Source organism: Callorhinus ursinus, unplaced genomic scaffold, assembly GCF_003265705.2.
Source record: "Callorhinus ursinus isolate GAN/ISIS: 27379988/994484 unplaced genomic scaffold, GSC_fseal_2.0 scaffold15, whole genome shotgun sequence".
Taxonomy (NCBI): Eukaryota; Metazoa; Chordata; class Mammalia; order Carnivora; family Otariidae; genus Callorhinus; species Callorhinus ursinus.
In genome coordinates this window covers 25,628,330-25,655,467 of record NW_027397077.1, presented here as the reverse complement: position 1 = coordinate 25,655,467, position 27,138 = coordinate 25,628,330, and the positions used below count along the sequence as shown (strand labels likewise).

The window sequence follows — 27,138 nt, the reverse complement described above, 5'->3', positions numbered from 1 at the left end:
ATTGGTGTGGAGAACTCTAACCCTAAGAGGGAATTAACAGCTTGTACCATGGGCAGGAGAATGCTGGTGGGCATGAGCTGGGTGCCACACTAAGTACTTGTCTTTCCAGTCTTAAACCCTTCTCAGCACCCCAATAGGGTTTCATACACAGCACACACTCAAATATTTACTGAATTGTTTGGAAGATATGCCATTTAAGTCTTCAGAACAGTAGGACCCAGCAGACTGAATTAAATCCTATCAGTCTATAGGTGACCATAATTCCACCCCCCAAAACAGCCTGCCTTCCATGAGGCCCATCTTACAACCAGACATTATCTGACTCACCGTTTTTGAATATGGAAGGCTTTCCTTGTGGAAACATGGGGACGAGGGATAGTTTAAAATGCATTCTGCATCTCAATGGAGTGGAAGTTTTTCTCTATATGGTGCCTTGATGTACAGGCAGCAATAAATATGAATATCAGACTCTGCAAAATTATTACTGAATTCCTAGAACACACTAAACTAATTTCTAAACACTTTAATACAGTGTCAAGTGATCAGTTAATACTGTTAGCATACGTGGCTAGCTGCTTATAATTCATAATGTTTTTCTTCAATAAAAATATTTTGGCTTAATATCAAAATCATCAAAAAGACTAGACATCGGTTGGTCCAAACCACTCATTCTTTCTGAATCTGTAGCAATTACTTTCCACAAAGAGGATGCCCACCCAGCTGGAAGAAAGCTGAAAGAGCAAAAGAATTTTTGCCTTGATGGATGCCAAGAGAGGTTTCAAGTTCTTTTTCCCCACTGGGTTGATCAAATCAAGCATTTGCGCCTTTGAAAATGTAAGTAGTACTATGTCCCTCGGCTTGATGAAGGCAATGACATATCTACTATTAATGAGGGACCATCACTCTCGAATAAGGTCATATTTAAAAATTAAGAAAAAACATAATAATGTAATAGTGATCATAGCGATAACAGTTTCCATAGAAGGGTGCCTAGTAAGAGAAAGTCGGTGATGACAAATAAGGGAAATGATGAGCCTTCCACCTCCGCTGAAAACAAGATGTTGATCATGAAACTATATCCTGGGCCTAGTATTTAAAAATTTATCATAGGGGTGCCTGGGTGGCTCAGTGGGTTAAGCGTCTGCCTTCGGCTCAGGTCATGATCCCAGCATCCTGGGATCAAGCCCCGCATCGGGCTCCCTGCTCAGTGGGGAGCCGGCTTCTCCCTCTCCCTATGCCTGCCGCTCCTTCTGCTTGTGTTCTCTCTCTTTCTTTGTCAAATAAATAAATAAATAAAATCTTTAAAAAAATTTATCATAAATAACTATCACCTTCCAGACATGCATAATTGATCCTACTTGTATCAACAGTAAGTTCCTTTTCAGTTTTTTTTCCACGTTAACTTCTTTTTACATGGTATTATTTTCCTCAAATGGCATTTCCACTGACAGCTATGCCGAATGCACTGTGTAATTATCATGTCGTCAGTTTCTTTTTCTACAGTTCTTTTTAATTACAAAATAATACCCTTTTGACACGTACATCTTTGATATCTTAACCATCGTTGGGTCAATATAGCAGTGTGTGCTCATTACCAATATATTTTAATTATTTCATTCTTTCTAATGTCCCATTTTTGTTTTCCATGAACTGCCAGATGATTATGTTTGTATCAGGATAAATAATTAACGTTCTCTGGAGCAAAAAGACTGTTATTTTTCTTTTCTCTTTCTTTTTTTTTTTTCAGACATGGCAAGACTATAAATAGTCATTTACCTAGATTGACTAAATGTGTTTTTTTCTTGGGGCAACAGTAACTTATTGGTGATTCAAGATCTGTTTTTGGTAAGGCTCAGAATTGTCGAGAACCAAAGCTTCCGGGCTTCTAACTTCTATTTAAACAGAGCAATGCTGCTTCCATCACACTGTTAAATCCCCCTCTGTCCTACTTCATGCCCTAATTCAACCCCCAAAGCAGGTATAGGTGGTCAAGGCTATACCTGCAACAGAGATTTATATGTATAAAATTACTATGCTATTTTTTTTGTTTGGAAAAATACATCTCTAAAGTAAATTCTAATTATATAAGGCAACAAAAACATGAGCAATTCCATAAATATTCATTGAGAAGAAATTATGAGTTATGAGTCCAGAAACAAAGCAGAATAAGGTGAAGCTCAGTAGGTAATGCTTGAGGGAAAGACCAGGAACTAGGTAAACGGAGCAGAGTACGTCAGGGCACAGAATTGCGGTAAGTTTCATTTCTTCATTGTTAGTATAAAATGGCTTCTTAGCAATTTTTCCTCTAAGGTACTATTCCAAAAGGAGGGGAAAGGTACTATAGTACTAGCTGTGTGGACCTTGGGTAAGTTCCTTAATCTCTCTGGGTTGTGGCTTTCTCATCTGTTAAGAGCCTGAGTGGTTATAAGGCCAGCTGCAATATCAAGACAGGTTGCAAATTCCTACAGTTCTTCAAGCTAAACATCCCAACGTCTTTAGCTATTTCCCAGACGAGAAGGTTTCCAAGGTCCTCGCTGTTTTGGTCATTCTCCTTTTGTCTATGCTAAAGTTTGAAGGCCTCTGATGAGCTAGGGACACTCCAGAAAAAAAAAAAAATCTGAGCTGCACAGAGCAAGACACAATACGTTTTCTGTGCATTTCCATCCAACAATAAAACCTAAATAGTTTCACCTTTGAATTTTCGGCTTTCTGATTTTATCTACTTTTCCACCTATCTTTGTATTATTTTTAAAGTCTGATAAACGTGTTGCTCATTCTTCTCTATGTCTCCATATCTGTGGATTACTGGGCTTGGTGCCAGGGGACACAATATTGTCATGCCTGTTCTAATCCCTGCCTTTCTAACAGCGTTAAAGTGGGTAGAGGCAAGGGTTCACCTTTAGTTTTGGTAAGTCCATATTCTCATATATAAGGAATAAATATATGGTAATTTGATAAATCCCCCATTGGGAATGAAAACAGTCAGAAGAACCAGATTTTCCCAGTAGAATCAATTAAGTGAGAGGAGACAGGTGAAAAGCTCTTTATGGACATTTTAAAGACCATGATATGGGAGAGGGGGATAACTTACTTTACGAATATCTGAAGTGCTAATCTTGGATTGATTGGTCAAAGTCACAGTCATAAATATTGTGGAAAAAGAAACTGTAATAAAACGTCGAATATTAGGGCTTTCCTCAAACAATTCTGCTTAAGACTTATATAGTAAGTATGGTCATCCCTGAATGGTATGACAAACAATACCACACTATTTTATACTCTATTCCCCAGACCTAGGTAAAGAATTTGACCACTTTCTAATCCTGATACATATTTCAGTGAATTAAGGCTTATGTAGCTTCAAAATCTCACCTGTCCTAAAGCCACACTATTTTTTTTATAACTCATACAAAAATATAACTGAGCACCTACTGAATGCAATGGAATGATGGTTTTTGAGAAGAGCTTTTATAGTAACATCTGAACAATTAGAATTTAAAACATATTATCGGCGCACCTGGGTGGCTCAGACAGTTAAGTGTCTTCCTTCGGCTCAGTTCATGATCTCAAGGTTCTGGGATAGAGCCCAGCCTCAGGCTCCCTGCTCAGCAGGGCATCTGCTTCTCTCTCTCCGTCTGCCCCTCCCCCTGCTTGTGCGCGCGCTCTCTCTCTCTCTCTCTCTCTCTCTCTAATAAATAAATAAAATCTTTAAAAAAAACCCATATTATCATGTCCTCTTTTATTAGGCATGTGCTACAATGCATGATTTAGGTCTGAGTATGCACCCATCTTTCTGCAACCTGGAAAAAGACGTCGCCATCTCCAATCCTACAATATTACAATATTTAAAGCAGAGAAGAAAAACCAACTCTGAAGTAAGTTCAGGCTCAGCAATATAAAAAGTGTTTCCATTTTCATTTTTTAAAGATTTTATTTATTTATTTGACAGAGAGAGCGAGCCAGAGCACAAGCAGGGGGATCAGCAGGCAGAGGGAGAGGGAGAAGCAGACTCCCCGCTGAGCAGGGAGCCCGATGCGGGGCTCAATCCCAGAATCCCAGGATCATGACCTGAGCCAAAGGCAGATGCTAAGGGACTGAGCCACCCAGGCCTCCCTTCATTTTCAACAAAAGAGTTTTATAGTGAAATTTAGGCAAACCCCAATGTAACAAATCAGAAGTTGCAGCTTTCTCTGTTTTCCAGCTTACTCAAATATTTTTTTTCAAATATTCTTATCCCAGGCAATACATTAAAAATGTTTAAAAATGAACAGTTATTTTAATTATCATCAGTAATACTTTCTTAAGCAACCTCTTCCTAACAAAAACATTTAACAAGATGAAGATATAAAGAAATACTAGAATTTGAAAGATTTAAGTCAGAGTACCAAATCCACATATTTAACACCTCTTAAGCATAAACTTCTGAAGTGCTGTCATTTAAGGGATGTCTCCAATGTAAATGAACATTCTAAAACAAGACCAGGCAAACTAATTTTGATCTTTGTATGTTGATAAAATCAGAGACAGACTAATCCAATTCAGGAAAGTTAGATTTTTAACAGAAGACGTTAAAAATCCTGGCAATAACACTATTTTAATAAAAAAAATCTCCTCTATATAAAATCTGTGCGCAATAAAAAATATTTAGTAAACACAGCACCCTTTTTAGTAAGTGGCTAAAATCCTCTAGCAACATAAAGACTGTCATTGTTTCTTTGGAAGAATCATCTTCAGAGTAGCAAGACAATGCTAAGTTTTACAAGATCCATGCCTCAGAGATAGGTGTTTATAAACAAATAAGAGATCTAGAGCAGGATACCTACAGAGTCAAATTAACTGGCTATGAAATTTGATGCAAACAAAGGGGGTTTGCACAAATAGCTATTAAGCTTTGTGTCCTCAAAATCAAATGGCTCCTCATTACTCTAAGAAGAGCCACCATGATGTTGCATTCTATTGGGTTCAACTTAACTGTTTAAAGCAACACTGAATCTAGGAGTTCTTTACAGTCATTCTGTTTTCACCACCAACAACCTTATTTCCCACTTTACTTGTGATTTCATATGTAAAAGTGAGTTTCATTCACGCTTGGAAATAAATATTTTAGGTGCTCCCAAAAGAAATAACTCAAACTAAAGAAATTCTCTAAAATATAAAAAAAAATCTTTGAAATTATAGGGCATAAGAATTATTTTTTGTTTTCCAACAGTTTGAGGTTACAAATATCATAATGTTCTTTCTGAAAACTGTTCTGAAAAAAAAAAAAACAACAAAAATTGTAACACATACGTCTCTTGGGAGAAAGACAGAGTTCTGTCTTTAACAAATAAACATTCTAAAAATGGCTTTCTTTTATGTTATAAAATCAGTTTATACTGGTGAAACATAAAGAGGTTAATAATCTTGCACAGGACCATGGTGGTAAAAATTCACTAACTGAACAAGTTTTCCCAATAGATGGACTCACTTACTATAAGAAAGAACACGTGAAAGTCATATCCATTGGGGAAAACAGAATTGTTTGTATCTATCTAAAGTAACAAAGGAGAAAATCAACTGCTGATCAAATACTGAGTTGAGAGAGAAGAGTAGAACCTGTGGTCTTGCCTCTTTTCACTTTCTGAACTAGTGATTACGGGTCAATGAGAACATCAACATTCAGTATTCTGCAATGCTGCATTTTGGAAATTCTTTGAAATTATAGAATAGGTTGCACCTGACAACCAATCTTAATATTTTAATGTGAAACTCTATGATAATAATTTTCCACACTCTAAGACGATTGAGATTATTATTATATTATCTTTTCAACAAATTAATATGATGAAAGCTGTCAGGATACAAAAAAGGTAATGTAGTCCTATATTTTCCAGTATTCTCTGACTTATTCAAATAGACAAAGAAGACAGAAAAATATTTTTCAGGTAAAGGGTGAATTAAATAAGATTGTGTATGTAAATCGTAAAAGATCCTGCAAATGCTAATAATTGTGAGGAAAAGCAGGGAGCTACAAGTTTTTAAAGAAAGGATATCACAATTAAAGGTCTATGAATATTGTTGCAGTGAAGCAATTTTTATGATTTATGTGGGTTTTATCTGTTGGCTTCTCTCGACACACTGTGGTATTAAACACATTACATTAAGTAGCTGAAATCAGATTGAACACAATTCATTCTGGTCTCCTTGCTGAAACATGCCAATCGGATGTTTTCCAATTTTCTCACATAATATTTCCCTTGTCCTTTGGGGTCATGTGGTAATTTCTACAGGGAAAATAGTCTAACCACCGTAAAACTGATCAAAGTGTTACTACAAATACTGCCTTAGGACAAATGATTTGAACCCTTGCATTATCAAAACATCTGCAAATGTTCTCTTTTATGTATGTGTCAATGAGTGCACATATGCTGGGTGAATTCCCTTCCCCCTTGGAACACCTGACATACACCTGACATGTATAATTGATTTCAAGAAAAATTGACAAACGATGGGAATTTTTAGGAATTAACACAATGTCCCAATCCTAGAAAGCCAGAAAACATTTTGCATAGTCTTAACTGTAAATCCACTTTGCAATTTTCAGTTAATATGCTGGTTCCTAAAATATTACTACACATAAATATTGCTTTTGTACCTTTTCCAGAATTATGTATGGTGGCGCATAAACCTCACGATGATATATACCACTGAAGGTCATTTACATGCAGTTTTAAATAATCTCAGCTTGATTTTTGTCATGTATTGGCACAGTTCATGTTTTTTAGACACATGTTTTTATTTTAAAAAAAGATTTATATCTTATTTTGCTAAATGAACTCTTCAGCAAAAATAGGTAAAATATTTGCTTTGACAGTAATGAAGGCATTATATGTTTCTTTGTGTGCATCTCTGCACACACATGTATGCAGTGCATATCTCTAACCGAAAATAGAGCTTTAAAAATAGAGTAAGGGGTGCCTGGGTGGCTCAGTCGTTAAGCGTCTGCCTTCGGCTCAGGTCATGATCCCACGGTCCTGGGATCTAGCCCCGTGGTCAGGCTCCCTGCTCAGCGGGAAGCCTGCTTCTCCCTCTCCCACTCCCCCTGCTTGTGTTCCCTCTCTCGCTGTGTCTTTCTCTGTCAAATAAATAAATAAAATCTTAAAAAAAAATAGAGTACAATAAAAAATGGAATGAATGGTTAATTTCTGCCCCCCTTTTTTTGTTTTTAAATTGATTGTCACAAGCTAAGTCACTGTTTAGTGTTTGCACCTACATTTTGAAGATTACCAATGAGTAGACCGGTCCTGGCCCATGTCACATGCATGTGTTGGATTAGTGGAGTTGCAATCAAGAAACGCAGAATAGAAATGACGATTTCCTTCTGAAAATCTAAATGTGAAGCTATGTATGTCAACATAATTTTCGAAGTGGCAAATAAGAATTATAGTAAAGTATTTTCAATTTGTCATAAAGCAAGAAAATGGAAGCTTTCTTTCAGTCGTAGTAGGTTTTATGTTGCCCATGGACTTCATCTGGCTGAGGAGCCAGTGGGGCGAGTACCCCCTTCTTCTCTCCATCTCCCAGCCTGTTTTAGGACACTATGAACCTGTGCCTGAATGCAATGGGTTTTTTTTTTTCCATTAAGAGTTTTATTAGAATTTTAAAGTATTCTAGAATCCAAGTGGAATATATTCCAGAAGAGTTGGCTAATATGGCCCACATATAGACTACATAACCCGAGGGTTCTTTCTCTATTTAAAGATACTGTGACACGGCATCTTAACATTCTGTTTAACTGATTGTTAACAGTCACAATTCTCGGTTTTCAGCTCCTGTGGTTTTACTTTCATCGATTTATTACTGTTTTTATTTTTCTATATCAAGTTTCTTATGATATTATAAATAAAAGTATATGTTGATGGTGGTATTCTAAACATATTACCTTGAATAATAGGAGTGTTTATTTCCTTTAAACTCTAAATGACATACTTTGTGCTAGTTAAATGTTCTTCAACAATGTAACAAAATATAAATCATCTGGTGGGACCCACATCCTAAAATATAACCAGGTCTATATTCATATGAACTCATGGAAAATTCTTTTCTGCACTGTTTGAGAGAGTATGCTTAATGTTTTACTATGTTTATTCTTCAATAACTAATCACCCTTCTTGGTCTTCCAAAAGTTCCTGGCATTTCACTGGTTTACACATTGATTGAATACTGTTCCCAGAATTGCTTTTGGCACCAGGCCAACTGCTGTGATAATCAGCTATAAGATTTATTCCAGGGGAGAAGTGTTCTAAACATAAGGATTCATAAGGCACACCACACCGAAAATGAATACTGATGCTTTCTTTGAGATGGTTGAAAACTTTTTGTGCCTTCAATGAGCACTAATGCCAGGCTTTATACTCTTCAACTACATGTGAAAGCTTTGATTTTGTGGAAAAAAGGCATGCTCATTAGATTTGATGATTTGATATTTGTATTAATCATTATTAGCCGGTTTAGCAAATTGAAATGATTTAATTTCACAAAGGCAAATACAGAAAAAAAATCACAGAGAATACTTTAAAAGCCCCACCTTTTTGGAAATTAAGGACTTAACTGCTATACAGGATCTGACACATTTACTGCAAGAGGATATATTATTATATTGGTTGATGGGTGGAGTGAAAGTACAAAGGAAGGCCCCAGATTCAAAGGGAAACAGTTGGCAGCTAAATGCGCAGAGCCAGAAAAGAATAAGGAGAAATGAGATGAGTGGAAAACAGGACGCATAATTATTTCTTAAATAAAAGACACAAAAGCCAAGAAAAATGTTACTTATAGTTTACAGAAAGTTGAGAAGACAAGGTGGCAGACTATTAATCCTAAGTACAGGAAAATAAAAACAGATGCATCTGAAGTGCTGGAAAGGGACAGAAATACCCTCTTCGAGGAAGGTAATTTATGAATACATGAAGACAAATTTCCGGGGTGAATTCTGGGGGCTGCAGAAGAGTTAAGGAACAAGAGAGTCTAGAAAGCTCAGTGTCAACACTACAAGAGTAATGTGCTTTCCACAGCATCGGTACCTATGGCTACCCCAGGGTCATTCAAAGTTCACCAAAACATCCCTCAGGAAAACCACCCCAGGCTACCCAAACGTGTGCTCTAAGAGCTTCTTTTATTTTTCCTTGTCAGTATGTATTACCGCTTGTAATTATTTACCAGTATCATTAGGGAATTCTTTCCCCCAGGAGAATATACACTTTGGGAATTCTGGTTAGGGCAACCTCACCATTGCAGCTCAAGGTCATCGCAAGACCCAGAGGGGAGAAAATATTCAGGAACAGTTTTTGAATGAAAAACTCAGTGAATGAACGAGTACGTGATTGAGTGAATGGAGAAACTCCTCCATGCTCAGTGGGGTCCTGCTGGGAATGAGGAGGCGCGGTGACAGGAGAAGGAAGGGTCCGGCTGGCAGCGCTAGAAAGAAAGACACTTTGGCTTGCAAGTGTCTGGTGGAGGAGGGCTCACGAACAAACCTGGGGGAAATGCACTTTCGAGGTTGTCAAAAGTAAAACTAGAAAACCAAGGGGGTGTGGAAGGAAGGAGATAAACATAGAAATTACAGTTGAAATGTAATTTGATACCAAAAGAGGCATCTAACAAAACATGTTGCAACACTTATATGTTTAAAACATTAAAATCTTAAATGTCAACTGTAAATACTGAAATTATAAATAGTGAAATCATCCTACGTTCTTTATACTTCGGGCTCTTCTCCAGAAAAGAGCAAGAACAATTTTCCCATTCAAACTTCTAATGGCATGATAATCATAGCTCTCCTTTACGGAGAGCACATGATGTGTCCTTTACTATCTTATTTTTGCATGTAGTGCATTAACCCTCAGGATTACCATAAGCAGGACTTGCTATTGTTATTTACATAAAATACAAGGTGCCGGCTTCTTCTTTTCTCTTGCTCTAACTAGCTGTGTCCCGTAGGCCACCTCCATACGTCTCTACAATTCTTTTTGATGTAGCTTCCTGGTTGGCGTCCTGCAGGTTACTAACTCTTCACAGAATTCCTTTCATCGGTTCACAGACCACAGAGTGTGTGTGTGGGGATCAAATGCAGAAGGGCGTTGCTGACCCACTGCCACCCTGCGGATATCCCTGACACCTTTCTCTGCAGAGTGATTCCAAAGAGAAAGATACCTACTGGGTGCACAGCTGTGCCGGCCATGTGCCTCCTCAAGAGTAGATGACAGTTGCTAAAAGCAGAAATGGTGGCCTGAGATGGGCCTGTGTGAGGACTTCCTTTCTGCTTACCCGATTAAGCTGCTGCCCAGTCCTTCCAGAGCACCCCGCCAAAACAGTGAGAAGCAGACACCACCTCGGCCAGATGCCTGTGAGGTCCAATCCTAATTCCAATTTATACTTGCTGGTGGAGCTTGGAGAGCAGGGTTAACCTCACCGAGCAGACTTTCCTCGACTGCTAAATGGAGATAACAATACACACTCAGCAGATTTGACGTAAGGATTGTATCGGATGCTTATCAAGTGCCGCGTGGGGCGTCCGGCATACAGTAGATGCTCAATAAATGGGAGCACACGCTTTTACTGGAGAATAGGAAGAACACGGCCAATGGTGTTTTTTCAAAGTAACTATCTAATTGGAGAAATCAAATATTAAAATGAATAATATATGAAGCAACTATTGGCTGAATCTGCACTTGTTTCACGAAGCTTATCACTTTCTTATCTCCTTCTTCTGCCACTTGCCTCTTTATCTTGGGTGAATAAATTGTGCTCCTTTTCTTTCTTCTCTTTCCCTCATTCACTCAATCCACTTGCATATTAATCTATTTCTAAATCGCAAAGTGCTTCATCCCAGTCACACGTTTATCTCTCCAAGAAGATTTTAAGTCATCACTAGAGATTCCAAAAGGCTGCCATATTCACAGCTCCCTATCTTCTCTTGCATGCAAATTAGAATCACCCATTCCCACCCCCCCAACTCTTATCTCTCTTCAGCTCTGTAAAGGAAACACCAGGCTCCAAGCATCCCAGTCTAGAAGTCGTTTCCTAAGACAGGACTTCCAACGTGTTGTTTCCTTCCTACTCTACCACAACTCCAGTATCACCAGTATCACCTCTCCAAGGACCTGTCTGGACATACCAGTACTCACATTAATCTCTTCAGAACTCCAAGTAGCATAGCCCCTCCTTATCTGTAGGGGGTATGTTCCAAGACCCCAGTGGATCCCTGAAAGTATGGATAGTACTGCCCCCTAGATATGCTATGATAAATTTTAATTTATAAATCAGGCACAGTAAGGGATTCACAAAAATAACTAAAAATAAACTAGAACAATTATAATATACTGTAATAAAGGTTATGGGAATGTGCCTCTCTCTCTCAAAATGCCTTAATGTACCACACTCACTCTTCTTGTGATGATGTAAGATAATGAAATGCTCATGTGAGGACATGCAGTGAGGTGAATGACGTAGGAGTTGTGACGTAGCGTCAGGCTCCTACTAATCATCTGACCACATGTCAGGAGAATCATCTGCTTCTGAACCATGGGCAACTGCAGGGAACTGAAATCCCAGATAGTGAAACTGTGAATAAGGGGGAATTACTGCATTAAAGTTAGAGTTTGGACATCTTGCTGCTTTACTGAGTATATGAGTCCTTTGAGAAACAGGAATAAGGTCCCCTCAGCCCCTACACTGGTGCTTATAAGTTTTAACAAAGGCTCAGCAGTCAAGTGTGTGGGTCCACAAGTCCTTAGTAGACAAGGCTGTTAGTGGGTTCAAGAACCTGGATTCTTTTTATGCTTCTACTATGAAAGGTAATTGATTAGTTTCAGTGAAGGAAAGAAACATAGACTGTTCATAGGTGTTAGCACACAGAGACACAGAGGATGTGGTTCAACATTTCTGCATGTATGAAAGGCTGATTGGGAAGTAGAAATACTATAAGAGAATAATGACTATAAACATAGAAATGTCTCTATCGACAGAAGAATAAACAAAGAACTAATTAATGAATTTGCTTACTGAGTTTTCTTTCCTGGTTATTAGTCTGAATACTACTTCAGGAGTATTATTCCTCCATCTTCCCTGTCATTTTCTTCCATTGTTTTGACCTTCTCCCTTTTGTTTTGTAAACAATCTGCATTTTATTGTGCTATGAAAGGGATCACACATCCAAAAAATCAGAATGAACAAAGGGGATAATTTTTGGATTTGAGATTTTAAAAGCTTAATCCTTAGATCAATGGGAAACACCCATGTGCACAGCTAAGAGACTCAGGAGAGGGTAAGCAAATCAAAACAAAAGTTCATGTCTCACTCCTGAGAATACATACGATTTCCTCAGTTACAGGGCATGGGAAAGACAGATGCTGACGGAAGGGAGTAAGGGCTCAGAGGTATGGCAAAGGGGCCACACACTAAGAAATACAGTGAATATCCAGCCACCCACTCTTCATTTGGGCAAGCAATATCTATTGGCAATTCCCTGGAATCAACTGAGAGCTAATTTGGCGCCCTACAAACCGTGCAGATGTCATTCAAGCGAACATCACTTAGGCCTGCCCAGAGGAGCCATGTTATCTCAAAAGGAGGAAATGAAAGTTTTTTGAAAGGCCTATTTATTACAAATATAAAACACTGAAAGAGATTTATCAAGAATATATAGGATCTGAAATATATATATCAAATGTGAAATACTATATAATCATCGAATATATATATATATATATATATATATTGCATACACGTACCATATATGTGTTCTTCTTGGATTACAGAGAGCATGGAAAGAAAGCCTTAAAATTACAAAAATGCCTATTTGTTCATTATACATTTAATACAAATAAAATTAAATGTATAAGGGAAATTGGAGAAATTGACCAAACAAGACTAAAATTCAGTAACTCTTCACATCCTCAGGTTTCTTTCCTCTCCTCTTTTTTCACAGTGGACTTCTCCATGTTGCCTGAATAAACATCATCCCCTTTCTTCCTGGCTGGTAGTCAACGTCAACTCACTCTTCCGGACCTCCATCCAGGTGTGAAGTGGCATAGTCCTGCTTCGAGAACAAGGGCTCCAAGAAACAGGCACACAGAGTTTATGGCTGGTTCTTTCGCTCTTTCCCATGTTGTGAAGTTGGACAATTAACGAACGTTCTCTGAGCCTAGTTAACCCCAACTCTAAGACAGGAAAAATGTCTGCACCATCTACATCCAGAAGTAGATCAAAGAAAGCCTAGCGAAGTGCTTTGGAACTTATGTGGACCATATTGAATCATGCTATCTGTTCTTCCAGAGCTCTTTTTCACAAGAAAAGCCTGCCAGTAGACGTGACTGCTCGCTGACAGAGCAGACACTGTCTGAACCCAGGCTATACCCGTGAGATAGGTCATGGTCTTGGGTTGAAAGGTGAACCAAGACAGTCACATTCTGTTCTCAGGAAACTGAACTGAAAGAACTGAAAGGAAATCCCCAGCGAGAGCAGGAAGCATAAAGGGAGAGCAAAATTTGGAGACAAAGTGCACTAAAAGAAGTTGGCCAGAACAAAGTTTTTGTACATTGTGACATCCAAAAATACTGATGGGTGGGATCATTCAGCCCCAGCCTCCCTCAGAAAGTAACTGAAAAATACTGAAATAAACTTTAAAACATTTCCTTAGACACATGGACTTGTTGACTAGATAGTAAGGAATTATCACAACAATATCTGAGTGGAAGTGGGAACCCAGACAGGCAGGGGAACCTCAGAGTACTTGGGTAGCCAGGAGCACTTACTGTTATGTGGGAGATTTCACTAGACCCAGAGAAGTCAAGGTCCCGGGCCCACTTATGGTCGGAAGTCTAAGAAGAAAGCTTCCCTCTGCACCACTGGGATCCAGCAAGGTTGCAGCCTCTGGGTAAGGACAAATCAAAGGGAGACTCGCCATATCAACCCAAACCCCAAAACCTTACAGAAAGTGGTGTTGCTGCTGAGCAAAGCAGGGACATAAAACATCTCTGAGAAATTAGAACCACAAGCTGGCCCTTGCAGAGATATTGAAGACAAATATTCAAAACTCTCGTGTAGGGGTGCCTGGGTGGCTCAGTTGGTTAAGCGACTGCCTCCGGCTCAGGTCATGATCCTGGAGTCCCGGGATCCAGTCCCGCATCGGGCTCCCTGCTCAGCAGGGAGTCTGCTTCTCCCTCTGACCCTCCCCCTTCTCATGTGCTCTCTCTCATTCTCTCTCTCTTTCAAATAAATAAATAAAATCTTTAAAAAAAAAAAATAAAAAAAAAACAACTCCCGTGTAGTCCAAAAAACTTCTTGCCCAATCATGTTCAGGCCTTGAACTGTTTTTATTATTACTGTTATTGTTGTTGCAAAACACATAGAATGTAAAAGTTTGCCATAATTATTTTAAAGTGTACAGTTCAATGGCATTAAGCACATTAACGATGTTACATAACCTTTACCACTATCTAGTCCCAAAACATTTCTATCACTCCAAATGGAAACCCTATCTCTTCTAAACCACCACTTCCCATTCCTTCCCCTCTCAAACACCCAGCAATCACTCGTGTGTCTCTCTCTGCATTTGCCTATTCCGACTATTTGATATGAACGGAATCATATAATATGTGGTCTTTTGTGTCCAATTTCTCTCCTTAGCATGTTTTCAAGGTCCATCCATGTTGTAGCAGGTCTAAGTATTCATTTCCTTTAATGGCTGAATAATCTTCCACTGTATAGATTTAGTACATTTTGTTTATTCCCTCATTCGTTGTTAAATATTTGGGATTTTTTCCACCTTCCTTCAACTATTTTAAAACAGTCTCACACTGGTAGTGACTCTAGGAAACTGGCAGAAGCAAATCTAGGAAAGACTACTTTACAGAAAAATGAACAGGTCATTAAAAAACAACCAAGTACATACGGAAACACAGCATTACTGAACTTGAGCAGAAGCAATAGTCACAACAGAACTGCAAAGATTCAAGTACAGGAATTATCAAGTGTAGACTATAAAAAATACATTAAAATTAAAAACACTTTATACAGTGAGTTGGGCTAAGAAAACATATTAAATAAATAATAATATAGTTCAAAAGTAGATAAAGAACAAATGGAACATTTGAATGAAGATGCATAACATTCAGGACACTAAAAACGAGATAATATCAAGTACCTGAATAACATTCTACATCTTAGAGAATATATTTATTATTTTTAATTTCCTGAGATTCTACATGTGATGTTTTTCAAAATATTATTACTCCTTAATGTGTGTTTGATGTTGAGTTCCTAACCGATCATAAAACTGTTCTTAGGTGAAAATACTAGCTGCTTAATAATATTCAGCTTCTCAAACCTATTTCTGGAATGTGTTGTGATAAAAGACAAACACGATTTGTTTATTTCATTCTGTGCATGCCAGAAAGATCCATGGAAGGATGTTGAAATGGAGTGAAACCCACTAAGGCCTAGAAGCAGCTCTGAGATATTAAAATCAGTGAAGTCGGAAAGCTATTAAAGCTTACCTTCATCACCAAATACAAACATGGACACAAAAACAAGTGAATGAAATTTAACAGGCAAGCAAATAAGAATAATTTAGGATGTTTTTAAAATTATGACAGGGCCCCCCGGGTGGCTCAGTTGGTTAAGTGTGCAACTTTTGATTTTGGCTCAAGTCATGATCTCAGGGTCGTGAGATCAAACCGCACATCAGGCTCCACATTGGGCATGGAGCCTGCTTAGGATTCTCTCCCCTCGGCCCACCGCACCTCCCCGCTACAGTCTACCACGTGTACGTGTTCTTTCTCTCTCTCAATAAATAGACAAACTTATGACAAATATCTTGAGATGATTTATTTGACTAATTCTTCCAAAATGTAATCCTGAACCTCTTCCTATTAACTGTACACAAAAGGCCAAATCACATGCACAAAAAATGAAAACTTTAGCCTATCTCTATACTGCCTTGTCTCCAGAGTGCTAAATCCCCAGATGACTGATAGCCGCATGGTTCATATCCTAATGCATATGCACAGCCTCTGGGAATTTAGGTAAGTATTAAAGGAGATTTCAGGGAAAAACTTCAATTTTCATCATCAAATTAATATAGCAAGATATTCCAAGATATGATAAAGGCTTGGGTAAAAACTGGTTATATGTTACTCCCCTACTTAAGGAAAGAAATATCAATTAATTTCTTATCTGACCAAAAACCGTATAGAATTTATGTTAAAAACTTGTAATACAGAAATTCAACAGAAATATTTGAATATGGGCAACTCCTCATTTTGCAGGGCATTGTGTTCACTGAAACTCACGCATGCATCCTCCCTGAAGCAAGGACTGCCTGTACTCTTAGCTCAGTATTTTGCACAAATACATGTGTGCATTCACAAAGGAGCAAAATGCAACAGTTTCACTATATATGGGCAAGTCATGGAACTCTTTGAACTATTTAACACACCCCTCTTTTTCCCAAATACCATTCTGTTTTTATAAAATATGGAGGGAAGAATGGAATTCAATATGTACTCAGTTACACTGATTAATAAAACTGCTGTTTTATCTGAGAATATTATTCTGGGGTCTATTTAATGTGTCTGAAAAGACACAGATTACCACATATCACTTTCCGTGAAACTTAAAATGCTCATTCCAGTGAGCTTTATTTTATACCCTGAATTCAGATAAGTACGTTCTATTCTGAAATGCTCTTTTGAAAAGGACGCTACAAGCACAAACAGATGGATTAATTACATTGGAAACTGACATGTTAAATATGAAGTTAAAGCCAAACTTAGGCAAATAGAAAATTTATCATTTAATACCCAATTGAATCTAAATGAATTCTTTTTTACTGTCATCAGGTTTCAAAACATTTCAGGCATGGGATAAGAGACAATTTATCTAGCATCATATAAATCTGAGAAAATAATTTTTCCTTCCTTTCAAATTCTTGAGAAGAATCAATTCCTATTTGTAGACCTACAATAAAAAAAAACTTTGGGATAGACTTTTTTTTTTTTTTTAAAGAGTAAGTCAACGTAAGGAGGAAAACATAGACCATTCATTTCCCCAAATCAGCATTTTCTTTTCCAAACCTCATTGTCCTTATCTCCTATTGCTGGGAAAATAGCAATTATGGAGTAACAGAAGGTTCCCTTTTCTCCAGAGCACTTTCATAGGCAAAGTCACCAATTAAAAGTATTGCCAGATTTCAAACGATATCATAAGAGACAAGTCATTTTTTTTCCTTCTCGTTTTTATAAATCAAAACGAAGGAACATAACTATCTATTATATGCTGGAAATTTATTAAATTTCTCTACTTATAACTCACTTATTTGCAAAACTATAACTGTAGCTACCTGCACCAGACAGGCAGTGTCACGGTTAAGAGCGCAGACATGGGGCCACTGCCTCAGCTCACGTCGTAGCTCTGTGACTACTGGTCATTTCACTTTGGGCAAGTTACTTAACTACTCCATGCCTCAGTGTTTTCATCAGCAAAATGGGATGACAGTTCCCATCTACCGCTAGAGAGTTACAAAGATTCAATGTGCTGATGACCATGAAAAGCATTCTGATGAGCACAGTAAATGCTTGATAAATACTGCAAAAATAAAAATAAAACATAACCACAGAAGTCTGGATGATGACAACATTGTTGTAAGGGGACAGAATTCCAATTTAATTTTTGAAGAATCTTCCTATTTATTTCCCATTCTATGGCCAACCTGCTTCCTCCAAACAATTCTATTTGGATAACAACAGGGCAGGCCCATCGTTTGCCTTCTCAGCAGGAAGTGAGCTTGAGAGGAAAGGGAGGGCACACATCAAAATCCACAGGCAGTAGTGTGAATTTGCAGATGAGCTCTTTAAAAAGGTTCATCAGCAATTTCAATTCGGAGACTAGGCCTTATGCACTGACCCAACTCCTCTCTCCCCACACCCAAAGAAGCAATTAACTCTTTAGAAAGAAAAGAGCAGCATCAAAGCTGAGCCATGGTCAAGGAAAATGGAACTATTTTAGAGCCAAGTCTAGAATTGGAAGTCTTACAGAAAACCAATTAAAACAAGACTTGGAGAATTATTTAAACACATTTGTCAATAACTATCTCACATTTGCATATGTAAATTTGAGAACTCCCTTATGAACATATCAAATGTGAAAACTTCTTTCTGTTTGCAATAATGCCAGTAGTAAGAGTAATGGCTGCAAATTATTATAGGGCAGCATTTTGATAAACCCTCCATGTATTTTATGTCATTTAATTCATATAACTTTATGGGGCAGTAACTATTAAACCTTATGGCATAAAGATTTTAAGTTACTCATCCAATGGCCAGAGTCCAGGTTTGAAATCAGATTCTTCTGACTTCAGAGTCCATGCTCTTAAACCCTGTTCTATAGTCACTAATTTTTATAAATTATTTGCTTGGTGTGATTCTCCTTGCTGCAGAAATGATCATGGCACCCCTTCTAACCTTACTCAGACATGAGAGAATTCAACTTTCTTTAGGAGAGGTACCTCTACCTGAGCCATTTCTAGGACATACCTCTGCCTTACCGGGAACCTAAACGAGAGAATTGGGTTTATTGTCACTCTAATTTTATTCTTCAGATGTCAACCATGTCTTTGGACATAAAAGAGAACGAACTTTTGAAATAATTTCCAAGGACTTCCGATCTTTTTCACTTGCTAGAACTTTCAAGTACTAAGATTTGAATTGTGTGTCAGATTCTCAAATCAGATGTAAAAGCTATGAAAGTCTCGAACAGCTTTCAAGATCAAGTTGAGAGGCTAGATATATTTGAAGGGGAAATGACATGTATTCAATTTTAATGTTGGAATTGAAGTTATTTAGATGTAGCTGAGGTGGTTAGTCACAAGGTTTGTGTGTGGAAAACAGATGAAAATATTGAGTCCATTTTAATACTGAGAACATACGGACTAGCTGGAAAATTTAATGGAGGCATCTTTCTCCTGGTTTTCTTCCTTGTTATTATATTTCAAGCAACAGCTCTGTCCTGCCAAGTCATCATACTACACTGAATTTAGAACTCTTATGGGCACATGTTTTCAACAGAAAGACTCCCTTACCATAATATTAGTAATTTCAGGCAGCTTATTTGAATGTCAGTGGAAATTTAGGGTGCCCCAACAATATATTGATTTCCAAAAGTAGAAATGTGGTTCTAATATAACCGCTCACAAATATTACTGCCGTTCTCTCTTGGTCTGTATTTATTTTTGAAAAATGAAAATGATAGTTTTATTTTAGCAAGAGCAAGTATGGAAATCTTTAATTTAAAAGACAGTGGTAAATCTCATGTAATTGCTTCAGCATTGAATTTAACACTGAATTTTCCTTGTGAACTCATGTATTTAAATAGATGGGTAGAGTAAGACTCTCAGGGAAAGTTTTTGGAGATGAACCATATTGTCCCCATTTATCTAGTAAGAGAGAAGGTAGATATATGAAGGGATGCAACGTAGGTACCCTTGGCCCAACAGAAATGTGTGCTCGGTGGAAGACAGGAGGGAGGGCACTAACAGGAGAAAAAAGAGAAGTTCAGGAACTAAATGTGAAAAGCCATTCACTGTTGAGGAGGAGGAGAGATGTATAAAAGCAATATTTCTCTGAGCATTTGCTATATAGCTCAGCCCAGACAGTCAATACCAATGGCAAAACTGGCAGGGGTTACATGGTAATCGGAGAGCAGAGGGCTTTGCTTTTGTACGGGTCTAAGAAGCTTTATTATGCTACAAAATAACACACTTTTTAAAAGTGGTATATAATTTTAAAAATAATTATTTAAAAAGGCATTTTTAAAAAAATTAAATCATTTTATTTTAATTAATAAAGCAAAACCTTTCATAGGAGAAAACGTACATAGAAATATAAGAAGAAATAAAAAAATAATAACCATTTAAAACCTACTTTCAGAGATACACAGTATTAAGCATTTTGTGCACCTTCTAAAATGTGTGTGTGTCCATATAGGTATATGTTTGTGTGTCTACATGTTTATATAAAGCATGAGTTGGGGCGCATGGGTGGCTCAGTTGGTTGTGTCTGACTCTTGATTTCAGCTCTGGTCATGATCTTAGGGGTGTGGGATGGAGCCTAACACCGGGCTCTGCACTGAGCGCAGAGGCTGACTGTCCCTCTCCCTCAGCTCCTCACCCTACTTGTGTGCTTGCTCTCTCTCTCTCAAATAAAGAAATAAATTTTTAAAAAAATAAAGCATGAATTTAAACGGAAATGTGTACAGTATTTTATAATTAGCTTTCTGTAAATATGTTGGGAATATTCTTTCCTGAGTTATCTTTTCTTTAAAACTTAATTTCTATCTGTAGAATAAAGGAGAATTCAAACAAAGGACCACCTTTGTTCTGGACCAGCGAAGTGGCTGGAGGTGCTGAAAAGACATAAACCTTAAGGGGAAGAAATCTTGTCATACTAGGTTCATTACCATCCCAAGAAAGGAATGATGGGCAGACCAGAAATATATGATACACACACCGGATTGTGATAAAAAAAATCCAGAGATGATAATGGTAAAGAATAGGACTCATTATTGCAGCATCTCTTTACCCACACATTTATCTAACACGCTTTCTTTTCCTAACATATAAGAGATATTCAAAACACAAACAAAAGCCAGACTGGGTATGAATCCTACTCCCTGAGTCTCAGTGTTCTCTTCTGTAAAATGGGAATGATTAATAGGGTTTTGAGAAACTCAGGGAGCTGAAGCCCTTGGAATAGTGCCTGGTGCAGTCCATGTATTCCATAAATTAGGCTGTTGCTACTATTGTTGTGGTCAGACTCTAAAACTGATTACTGTATTCTGATTACTTGGAACTCTCCAACAAATTCTTTCAAATACAATTACCTTCCTCAGGGACAGGAACTATAATTTCATTACCCCCGTATGCTTGGTTTTTATCATGGCTATCTCATAACGGGCACAAAAGCAAACAAGCAAAGACAAATCCTCCTTGTACCTGTCTCATCCTCTAAACTTTAGTTCCTTCTACGAGCTACCTGATAAAATCCTTTGATTAAGTGTTAAAACAAGTTAGCCAGGGTTGGTTTCTGTTGTGAACAATTAAAGAATACCAGTTGTGCCACAGACTCAGATGCCCCCCAGGCAAGAACGGATCTCAGCGTTCATTGAGGAGGAATGTTTAGAGGAAGTTATTTTGTTATTTGGTCAGTTCCTAGGGAATATTTTCCTATAATGACCGTGTTTCCTTCAAGATAGGACCTCAATGGTGGGAACGTGAGAAATGAAAATTCATGTAATGAATCAATTCTCATTAAGACCTAGTCTCTGGGTTCCAAACTTTGTTTTATGCTCTACTAACTGTGTATCACGCAGCAAATCATGAAAATTCTCAGTGCTCGATTTCTTCATCTATGAAACTGGGGAAATAATAATTCTAACCTCATAGAGTATTGTAGGTATGTAATGTGCTTAAAGGGTTGCCAGAAACAAGAATTCAATCAATTCTGGGGATAATAATATAAGGAATGGTTAATAAGAAGAACAGTCTAGTTAGTATCAGCTCTATGTTGATTTGGTTCTATAAAGGACAATGTTAGTGGAGCTCAGTGAGGACCCTGAATGAGTGGGCATGCTGCTAAACCCAAAAACTACCCTGACTGAACTTCCCTTATTACCAATACACTTTAATTAATGCTTAATTTTGGAGGTAAAAAATTAAATATAGTAGTCATTAAATTAAATTTGAGTGATTTAACTCTCCTGCTACAGGGCAAAGTTTATGACACTGGCTTAAAACAGCACTAGCTGGATCCTATTTCTTATTTAAGAGAGAAAATGTTAAAAAGGAAAGGATGGATCATTTGTTCTTTGGGTGTTGAGTTTAAGAAGTTCTTTATAGATTTTGGATATTAGCCTTTTATCTGATATGTCATTTGCAAATATCTTCTCCCATTCTGTCGGTTGTCTTTCAGTTTTGTTGACTGTTTCTTTTGCTGTGCAAAAGCTTTTTATCTTGATGAAGTCCCAATAGTTCGTTTTTGCCCTTGCTTCCCTTGCCTTTGGCGATGTTTCTAGGAAGAAGTTGCTGCGGCTGAGGTCGAAGAGGTTGCTGCCCATGTTCTCCGTTAGGATTTTGATGGACTCCTGTCTCACATTTAGGTCTTTCAACCATTTTGAGTCTATTTTTGTGTGTGGTGTAAGGAAATGGTCCAGTTTCATTCTTTTGCACATGGCTGTCTAATTTTCCCAACACCATTTGTTGAAGAGACTGTCTTTTTCCCATTGGACATTCTTTCCTGCTTTGTTGAAGATGAGTTGACCATAGCGTTGAGGGTCCATTTCTGGGCTCTCTATTCTGTTCCATTGATCTATGTGTCTGTTTTTGTGCCAGTACCATACTGTCTTGATGATTACAGCTTTGTAATAGAGCTTATGATCCAGTCAAGAAATGGACAGAAGACATGAACAGACATTTTTCCAAAGAAGACATCCAAATGGCCAACAGACACATGAAAAAGTGCTCAACATCGCTCCACATCAGGGAAATCCAAATCCAAACCTCAATGAGATATCACCTTACACCAGTCAGAACGGCTAAAATTAACAAGTCAGGAAACGACAGATGTGGACGGGGATGTGGAGAAGGGGGAACCCTCCTACACTGTTGGTGGGAATGCAAGCTGGTGCAGCCACTCTGGAAAACAATATGGAGGTTCTTCAAAAAGTTGAAAATAGAGCTACCATACGATCCAGCAATTGCACTACTGGGTATTTACCCCAAAGAGACAAATGTAGAGATCCGAAGGGGTACATGCACCCCGATGTTGATAGCAGCAATGTCCACAATAGCCAAACTGTGGAAAGAGTCAAGATTTCCATCGACAGATGAATGGATAAAGAAGATGTGGTGTGTGTATGTATGTGTGTGTATACAATGGAATATTATGCAGCCATCAAAAGGAATGAAATCTTGCCATTTGCAATGACGTGGATGGAACTGGAGGGTGTTATGCTGAGTGAAATAAGTCAATCGGAGAAGGACATGTATCATATGACCTCACTGATATGAGGAATTCTTAATCTCAGGAAACAAACTGAGTGTTGCTGGAGTGGTGGGGGGTTGGGAGGGATGGGGTGGCTGGGTTATAGTTATAGGGGAGGGTATGTGCTATGGTGAGTGCTGTGAATTGTGTAAGACTGATGAATCACAGACCTGTACCTCTGAAACAAATAATACATTATATGTTAAAAAAAAAAAAGAAAAAGATAGCAGGAAGGGAAGAATGAAGTGGGGGGAAATCAGAGGGGGAGACGAACCATGAAAGACTATAGACTCTGAGAAACAAACTGAGGGTTCTATAGGGGAGGGGGGTGGGGGGATGGGTTAGCCTGGTGATGGGTATTAAAGAGGGCACGTACTGCATGGAGCACTGGGTGTTATACACAAACAATGAATCATGGAACTCTACATCAAAAACTAATGTATGGTGATTAACATAACATAATAATAATAAAAAAGATATTAAAAAAAGTAAAGGATGTACAAGAAATACAAATGAATATAAATAAAAAGAAAATGAAAATAGGAGTAATACTACTACTAGCAGACAAAGTGAAATTAAAGAATAAAGCAGTAAGCTGGATAAAGAGGGATGAAATGAGAGCTAAGGAAAAAGAGAGAGACAGAGAGAGAGAGAAACCTAGAATCAGACGCTTAACTATAGAGAACTGATGGTTACCAGAAAGGAGGTGGGCTGGGGCGGGGTGGGGGGGTGGGGAGGGGATGAATTAAACAGGTGATGTGGATTAAGGAGTGCACTTGCTGTGATGAGCACTGGGTGCTGTATGGGAGTGATGAATCACTACATCGTACACCAGAAACTAATATTACACTATATGTTAACTATACTGAAAATAAAATAAGATAAAGGGTCATTATGAAATGTAATGAGACATAATTTATAACATAGATAAAATTAACACATCTGCATTTCCAGACAAGTTAACTAATATCTAAATCAAAAACCATTTGTTATGCACAAAGAACTTGATAAAAAAAAGAGAATTATAGTGGGAGTTTTCAATAGCCCTCAAAGAATTAAACAGATATGTTAAATAAAAAAGAAGACATGGAACTGATTAATAAACTTACTTAATAAATATACAGAGGTATTTTTATCCTTCAAATAGGGAATATTTGTATTTTCTGTGTCGACAGACTATGTTTAAAAACTAACCATTAAAAATACTTAATACATTTTTTAGAAGCAGAACTCTATTTTTCAGGCTACTTTAAAAAAAATCATAATCTAATTCATGTACCCAATGCAATTAGATATAGACAAAAGATGATCAAAATAATGTTATATTTAAAAACTAAAAATTATTATCCAAGATAATTCTGGAATATAAAAAATCCACTCTAGAAAATACTGACACAGAATAGTTCATCCCAAACACAGTGGTTTAATGAAAGATGTTCTATTAGCACTACTTACGGCCTTAAATGCCCTTCATTAATAAAGAAAACAGATAAAAAGTAGTTATGTAGCATCTTAAGAAATAGTAAGGGGGAGGGGCGCCTGGGTGGCTCAGTCGTTAAGCGTCTGCCTTCGGCTCAGGTCATGATCCCAGGGTCCTAGGATCGAGCCCCACATCAGGCTCCCTGCTCGGCTGGAAGCCTGCTTCTCCCTCTCCCACTCCCCCTGCTCGTGTTTCCTCTCTGTCTCTCTCTGTCAAATAAATAAATAAAATCTTTAAAAAAAAAAAAAAGAAATAGTAAGGGTGAGATGGAAAAAAAACAAAGATACACTTAAAATTAAGGAAATAAAAAAATGAGTATTAAGTAGAATGGATACGTAAATCTGAAAGCTGTTTCTTGGAAATGGCTGGTAAAATAGACGACCTTCTTACAATTACCATCAGAGCAAAAATATATATAAAAAATAAACATGACTAAGAAGGAGAAGTGGAACATATAACTGTAGACTGGGGAGAAATTGAACGAATCTGAAGGCACGACTGCCTGAAACTCCATGACAGCCAATTAGAAATCTTAGGGGAAAAAAATGGGTGATTACCTGGCAAGACACAAAGGAACAAAGTTACCCCCAAATAAAAAGGATAATCTGAATAGACCCTTTACTCCAGAAGACATGAGAAGGTAGTTAGAAATGTGCTGTGAAAGAAATGCCCACGTCCAGATACTCTCAAAGCTGAGTCTTATCTGTCTTTCAAGGACACATTCTGTTAAACTAATTCAAGCTACAGAAAAATATGTACTTCCCCCCGCAAGTCATTTTATAAAGACAATTTTGTGTTAAAACCAAAATATGGAGAAGAAAACACAAAAGAAACAGAGCAAAACTATAATACTAACTCACTTTTAAAGAAAGATGCAAACTTCTAAATAAAAGGTAAGAAATAAAATCCAACAATGTATCCAAAACTAACACAGGTGATCAAGCGAGTGACTTAGTCTCAGTAAAGTCTATCACATAGTCCCTCAATAAATTAAAGGAAAAAGGAATGTATGATAATATTCATGGACTGTGCGAAACTCTGATAAAATTCAGTAACCATTTCTAATGAAAACTCTAAATCAAATAGGAGCAGAAAGAAACTACTTAAATAAGACAAAATATATTTACCATGAACCAACACAAGTACTATCTGAAAACCATTTCACCTTCAAGTTTTTATTATGCCATTTCTAACTTGTCCCACTGAATTTCTGCCCCCCACCCTTCTCCCTTCCATCTGCAAAGGTTTATTGCACGCTTATTCTGTTTCAGGCACTGTGCTGGGCAGCAAGTTGAAGAAATTAAATACATAATCCCGAAAGAATTATGGCAAACAAGCAGCACATGAAAACAATACAGAAAATGTGGCAGACTGGGGGGTGGGGGGGACACACGTTCAAAAATACAGATCAAGTCGAACTCAATTTTCTTTCCTGAATCCAAGGCAAATTGAAATTTCGCTTTAAGCACGTTGCAACTGAAAACATTTTTTACAAATAGGGTCAATGATCTGCGAACAATGAAATGACCTCTGTTTTTCTCACATCTTGTAACAAACACTCTCCGACCCAAACAAAAACAAAAACTGTCATAGCATCTCACCAAAGGGAAGAAGAAGCATTTTCTACAGCATCCACATTCCCTGCTCTGCTCTGGGGCTTCCGATAGTTTGCATTTAATTAGAGCGCCCTGAAGTGACTGCAGACAGGTGAAGCCACTATTATGCCGCTGGGAGAGCTGACAGCTTCAGGAACGTTTAGTTAACAAATCATTACTTAATGTTTGTAAGACTTCTACCTGAACCCAAACAGAACGTGTAACTGTCTTGGAAGAACAAAGCCATCCATTGTAAACCAAACCTTGGTAAAGGCGGCTAGGATCAGCAGGGAGGGGAAATCAAGTAATATATTCAAATTGTATATCTGAAGAGTAAGAATGTTTTTCTCTGCTCAGAGTAACAAATTTGAAATCATTAAAAAAAGCACACACACACACAACAACAATGGAACTATGAACGATAGGTCTCTGCTTTCTGTTAAGGACAAGTGCTGCGTTTGTTATTGAAGTTGAACAACACTAAAAATGCTCACGGAAAAAAAATAGTAATAAACCGTTTTTTCCAAAGAAATCACCATGTGTGTGCTCCATAACTCTTGTGGAACGCAGGCTGTGGTTTTGGGTTTGGTTTTGTCACTGAGAAGAGAAAGGCAAAGTGTGAACACAATCCCATTGTTGTGATTTCTTAACTTTTGCCCTGTTCCAGACTCTTTCATCTTCATCTGCTAATTGCCAAAGCCACAAATAGGCAGGGGAAGAGAAGGGCAGGGCTGAGCCAAATGCAGAGCAGGGGGGAAAAAAAAAGGTCAAAGCAGCAGAGTTAACTATTATTTTTCAAAGACTACGTGAAGCATTGCAATTCTGATACCTCATTCTTGTGACAAAAATTGTAATGAGAACAGGAAATGGTACCACATGAATCCATTGTCCTGACAATGATTTAATGAGAACGGGAAATGGTGAGGGCATAACTAATTCGCATTATGATCCTAACGTTGTCATCTTGTGGTTCTGTTCAGATGTCGCGAAA

The 27,138-nt window shown here is 37.8% G+C and overlaps 1 long non-coding RNA gene across 1 annotated transcript in view; it reads right to left on the bottom strand.

Annotated features, from left to right (window-relative positions):
* Positions 1 to 3,109: 3,109 nt before the first annotated feature.
* Positions 3,110 to 27,138, bottom strand: part of LOC141374248 (uncharacterized) — a 61,908-nt gene continuing 37,879 nt past the window's right edge. Inside the window, exon 3 of the long non-coding RNA XR_012380992.1 lies at positions 3,110 to 3,165. This is a non-coding gene — a long non-coding RNA (uncharacterized lncRNA). The remainder of the gene's footprint in view (positions 3,166 to 27,138) is intronic.